Source organism: Nipponia nippon, unplaced genomic scaffold (genome assembly GCF_047370975.1).
Source record: "Nipponia nippon isolate SJK-2023a ecotype South Korea unplaced genomic scaffold, ASM4737097v1 scaffold_1, whole genome shotgun sequence".
Lineage (NCBI taxonomy): Eukaryota > Metazoa > Chordata > Aves > Pelecaniformes > Threskiornithidae > Nipponia > Nipponia nippon.
The window spans coordinates 150,390,408-150,396,474 of NW_028262290.1; positions in this window are offsets into that span (position 1 = coordinate 150,390,408).

Genomic DNA, 6,067 nt, shown 5'->3' on the forward strand with positions numbered 1-6,067 from the left:
GCTAGTGCAACTGTTTTGTGTTGGAAAAGTGGTTTTGCTCTTGTGTTTACCACCTGATCTCAAATTTCTTCAGTCAACTGTCTTTTGTTTTCTGTACCCATTGGACTGGTTGCCACACATACTTGTATATACACTCATGTCTCTCACTTTGCCTTCAGCTTCACTTTAAACCTGTATTTCAGGTTCAGGCAAGGGCTTTTGCATGCCCTTCTTGCCTCCTCACTCTCCTCAAAGTTGCTGCCCACTAGACGACACCAAAACCTTCCTCTCACTATCCTTTGCAGAAGGATCTGTCCCTTGCAGAGATCCATAGACTTATCATGCTGGAGTCCTGTTCCCAGTCTTGCCTTGTTTTTCAGATATTCAGCAGAAGGGTGACTGTCCCCCTTCTAGATCAGTTGGGTCAGCGAGAGTCAATGCTTCTCATTGACTTGAAGCATGGAGTTCTCTCCATCTGCCACAAAAGAGAGGGTTTTCAGAGGAAGGGGGAGAGGGGAGGGAAGGAAGGAAGGAAGGAAGTCAAAAAGGGAAATGGAGGGCAGGCAAATGTCAGATTTTCCAGGTGCATTTTTGAGTATTCTACCTGTCTAGTTAGAGAGCCACTCATGCATTAAAACTAAATGGCAACAGTGATAACAGCTCTACAGACTGTTGTCTTTATTCTTAACAGAAATTCTTTATGAGAAATTACTGTAACTCGGAGATTATCATACAGATGCAACATTGATGTTTATGATTACTGTTTCATTTTCAGTATTTTTAGAATCTTTAATGTTGCAGTGGTATATGACTTTGTGTAGACTTTCTTTCTAATGGTGTAGCCTGAACGGTTAAAAAGTGTGTTTTCTCTGAGGTATTTGTTGGAAATACTGTGGGCAGTAATGCATACTTCCAAAGTACTTGTAAAAACTGGGCAAGGAAAAGCACTTTCCAGCAGTTGGCAGACTAAAGGGTTAGACCGTGAGTGGCAGGAAGACCCTCTTACAGATTGATTCTGTGTTAGTTTTTTGGGGGTTTAAAATAATATTCATACATGTCTATTCCTGATTCATTAATGTTTTCTCAAATAACGACTCTCATAGTCATTATCTTGGTCACAGGAATTAATTCTCATATTAACTTCTTCAAGATTGAGCCTTGAATTCCAGACTTTGTTTTCTACCTAAATCCCAGTGCTAGTGTGTGAACTTAATCTTCACAAAACCTAGAGGTACATTTTCTGCTGTTTCCCCAGCAATAGACTTTGAAGCTTTTTGAAGATTAGGGCAGTACTCGAGTACTTGTGAGGTGGTTTTTTTTCCAGCTAAACAAAATGGGTAATACTGCAGTGCAATAATAAGAAAATGGCTTATCAGGGACAGACGCGCGCAGCAGAACTGTGGCAGTGTATACCTGCTTGCGTTACATTCACAGTGATTCACTCTGACATACATAGGAAAGATTTTTATAAGAATTTTGACACATAGACAGAGGACGCTTGTAGTCAAATATCAATGAACTTTGTAATTTGGTTATACAGTTGAGCCACGCTGAAGCATGTGTGTAAATGAAGTAAATGTGTATAGGCATTCAAGCTGTTTAGTATTCCTTAAAAGGCAGGGCAGAACATGGTTACTGTACACGCAGTGCCTTTCAGCATCACTTTTCTGTTTAGACTGCTTGTCCCTTTTGGGAATAGTTCTGAACCCTTGTCATGGCTGCGGGCCAATTTCTGAAAAGAAAAGAAAGAAGCCAAAAGCGGTGTTGTAGCAATGGAAGTGCACAGGTGATTATTTCAGATGTCTGCAAGTCCAGGGAGCTGGAGGCCAGCTGCTGAGCAAAGCCTAGAGGCTTCGAGGACCAGCTATCATTGGTGATATAAATAAGCCTGACTGGCAGCTTGCTTAGAGGAGGCTGCTAGCTGGGGGTGGAGAACCGGCCGTAAGCTTCCCTAGAGCCTGAGCTGTGTCAGCTGCGTGACGCTGGTGGGACTGAAGCCACCTGTGGGAAGAGAAGAGGCAGAGAAGAGGAGGACCAAGAGTTGAGGGAGTGTATTTAGCAAATCAAGAGAAATGGTGTGATGATAATTTCCTGAGGGCAGCAGCCTTATCACATTGAGGATGGTTAGAAACAATCAATATGGTTCTGTCAGTGAAAACCAGGGTTGGATATTTGTCAAGAAAGGACTACGGTGACAGTCTGGATTTGAGAGCTTGTTCATATGGTCCAAAAACATGTAAACAATGTCTCGGCGAGAGCGAGGCAGTAAATTTTAGTTACTTCTCAGACTTGGCACTGATATGCTATATTGTGGGGTAGGACGGTTGGGGAGGCCACATGTAAGGAACATCGGTGCATTAAACACATTTTTGCCCCTCTGCCCCTTCCCCTCGCTGGGAATACTTTTTAGTGCAGTCTCACATTCCCTGGCTCTTAACTAGTTAGGGAAACTGAAAACATTTAAAAGTTCCTTGCCCCGAGAAAATGCTCTTTGGGACATTAACTTCAAGTTAACATATGTTGCCAGGGATTTTTTTTTCCTAAATGTTTAATGCTCACAACAGCTGCAGGAATGGGTTCTGCTACAACTGCCACTGCTCCATCATTCCTCCATAGCTTCCTGGGAATCTGCAGCCTTGGTCTACAGTTAGCTGCTGGGTGAGCATCTGTGTGTGCTGCTCGTGGCTAAGACACAGTCACAAAATCAGCTGTGGGATTAGACCAGGTTCCTCAGGGCTTTATCTAGTCAGGCCTTGAAAATCTCCAAGGACGGAGAGTGCACAACCTCTCTGGACAACTGTTGCAGTGTTTGACTGTCTTCATCACCCTGATGGACTGGTCTGTACTACACTGCCACATGCTTGTCACTCCTACTGCCATCCATCACAAATGTTCAAGCTGCTCCTTCATGTAAATAGCCCCCCCCAATCTTCCCTCCTTCCTTCCCTGTCTTTCCTGAGGAGCTTGTATCCATCCGTCACAGTGCTCCCACCACACGCGAGCTCTCCCACCATATCTGTTATTCCAGCAGTGCTGTTGGCAGCTAACAGTACGAGGAGCTTTAGTTCTTCCTGCTTGTTCCCCAGGCTGCCACATGTTTATATCCATACATGTGAGGTGGGTACCTGTTCATCCTTTTTTATTGTTCTTGAGGTCCCTCTTGTTTGCATTGCCCTGCATCCTCTGCTCTCAATCCATGTCCATGGCTGCCTCACTTGGTTATAATTGTCCTCTCTTGTTCCTAGCTGAAAGCCTTGATATGGACGCTGCTCTTACCCAGCTTACAAAGTCCCCTCGACATTCAAATCCTGTCTAAAAATTGATTTCTAAAAGGATCTGCAGGAAAATAAGAGGTTGTAAGTACCAGACTGGCGTGACAAAAAAGCAGCAGAAAATACATTTGCACCTCTGCAGGGGAACGTGGTGGAAACATCTGAGCTAGCCTCAGCTGTGCTGGTGCATCTGCAGAGAAGCACATAGCACCATGCAGAGTCACTCATGCAAGTGTGGAAGAGGACTCTGCTGCCCAGCAGAGCTTGTCAGCTTGGATTTGGCATGTTGCTGATGCTCTATTACTTCTGGGTCCAGAGCAGTCAGGCTCTCAGCTGCAACACAGCTGTACTCCATGCTCATGCTGGGTCTGTGGTCACTGAGGAAACATGTTCTTGCAACACCATGTCTTCATTCTTGCAAATTTACTTCTAAGATCAATTTAGTTTATACTCTCTAGGGGGTACAGGCTATGTTTTTACTTGACACAATTTTGTACCTTTGGAAAAAGGAAAGATGGACAAAGAACCTTTATTTAAATAATTTTGCCAACAAACTAGTTAAAGGTCCATGCCAAGTTCAACTGAAGCAAGTTTAGGATTTTCAGCCCGGGCTGCTTTGGAGATCTGGTGAATTGACAATTAGGAAAATTTTCAAAGTGAAATCATCCTGTTCACTGGAAATCTCTCTCTTCCAAATGCTTTGCCTTGCTTATCGCAAAAATACCACCAAGGTTCTCTTCTAGTACAAAATTCTTCTAAACGTCGTGGGTAATTTGAGGTCAGTTTGTTTAAAACAAGGGTTAGGATTTATACAAGGCTAACCTGTGCCTGGAAATAAAATCTCTTTCTCTGTAAGTCCTCTTAGTTGAAAGTCTTGATCCACTGCTTTTGCAGACCTGTTTGTCATACTTTCTTTAAGTAGAGGTTGTTTTGCAGGACCTTCCTGCTTCATTTCCCCCTCCCCATCGTCTTTTCATCATATCTCATCTCATCTGATATGTAAAAAATAGTATTTCATTTGGACCGTAGTATTCTGCTGGAGTGTGTCCAGAGAAGGGCAATGAAGTTGGTGAAGGGTCTAGAGAAGAAGTCATACGAGGAGCAGCTGAGGAAGCTGGGGTTGTTCAGTCTGGAGAAGAGGAGGCTGAGGGGAGACCTTATTGCTCTCTACAACTACCTGAAAGGAGGCTGTAGCGAGGTGGGGGGTCAGTCTCTTCTCCCAAGTAACAAGCGATAGGACGAGAGGAAACGGCCTCGAGCTGCACCAGGGGAAGTTTAGGTTGGATATTAGGAAACACTTCTTCACGAAAATGGTATTTAGGCATTGGAACAGGCTGCCCAGGGAAGTGGTTGAGTCCCCATCCCTGGAGGTATTTAAAAGACGGGGAGATGTGGTGCTTAGGGACATGGTTTAGTGGTGGGCTTGGCAGTGATAGGTTAACGGTTGGACTTGATGATCTTAAAGGTCTTTTCCAACCTAAACGATTCTATGATTCTGTTTTGTGGAGCAATAGTGAATACAGCTCCCTTCAAGAAATGGGTAGTTTTTAAAACTATGGGTCTCACATTGCAATGTAACTTTTTGCAACTGCTTAATTTCTTGTGTAGATTGAGTCTCTGTACTGCCTTTTCCCTGGCTCATAGAGGGATCAATTATTTGGACTTGATGCACCTCACCTATAGCGAGCATGTATTTTTAGGAAGTCTGTTCATTTAAGAGACTTGTTTAACACAGTCTGTAGTATTAGAAAGCAGAAGTTACCTGCACATTTTTTGAGAGACACTTTATCCTTCAAAATTATTTCTGTTTTCCCCTGTTGTTATGGGGAAAACTATGTTCAAATTGTTTCACAGAAAGACTTCAGAGACAGGTTTTTGTTCCCATGCTGAGCTCTCTTGTGCATACAGATTTGTAGTCAATGTAAACAGTGCAGCCCTGTACAGGAATCTTGCATGGAACAACTCCCAGAATATGTCTTCTAGGTATTATCCTCGCAGCCCGACGGGGGAAGTAAAAGCACCACGAATTGCTAAGGCATAGCCTCCCATTTGTGTGGCTACTACACGGGATGGAACAATTCCTGTAATTCTGTATCGTTTTTTCTCACGTTGGACACAGGCAAAACTCTGCTTTCCTGCAGAGAAAGGTACGTATGTTAGAAGTCGGATTGTTAGGCTGTAAAGCAGTGTTATTTAAATTCTTTCTGAATATTTGCATCTTAAGTATGGTTTTCTAAAGTCCTTCTCTAGGAGCTATTGCTGGAGATTTTCAGGATGAGAGAAAGAACTGGGACAATACATAAAGGCTTCATATTAAGTAATTAGATAAAAGGTAATTACTATTAATTATAAAAAATAATTATATAGTGGAAAGTAATACATGTAACAATCCAGCAATAACAGAGAACACTGCCTTGTCTCTTTGAACCAATTTTCCTCCCTTAATTTTCTGTAGTCCTCCCAGTGGTGCCCTACTTTTATAAAAGGATGGGATTTGGGAGAGCATACTGAATGGAAATTACAATACCCAATACATGGGAGGGTGAGTATTTAGCCACTGCAGTAAATAAAAAAGAAGCATTACTGACTCCATCGTGAAATGAGATTCAGAGATTTTGTGACTCCAAAGATACAATATGGAGAATTGTTCTGTGGATCTTTAGGTGACTCATACTTTTTCCTTTTGAAAATTATCTTTGGACACCTATCAAAAGAGGGTTTGCTATAATTGCTTGATATCTGAGCTTGTAAAGTAAGATCTCATTTAAAATGACCTAAAGACCTTAGCTATTACAGTTCTGTGCTAAATCCATGTT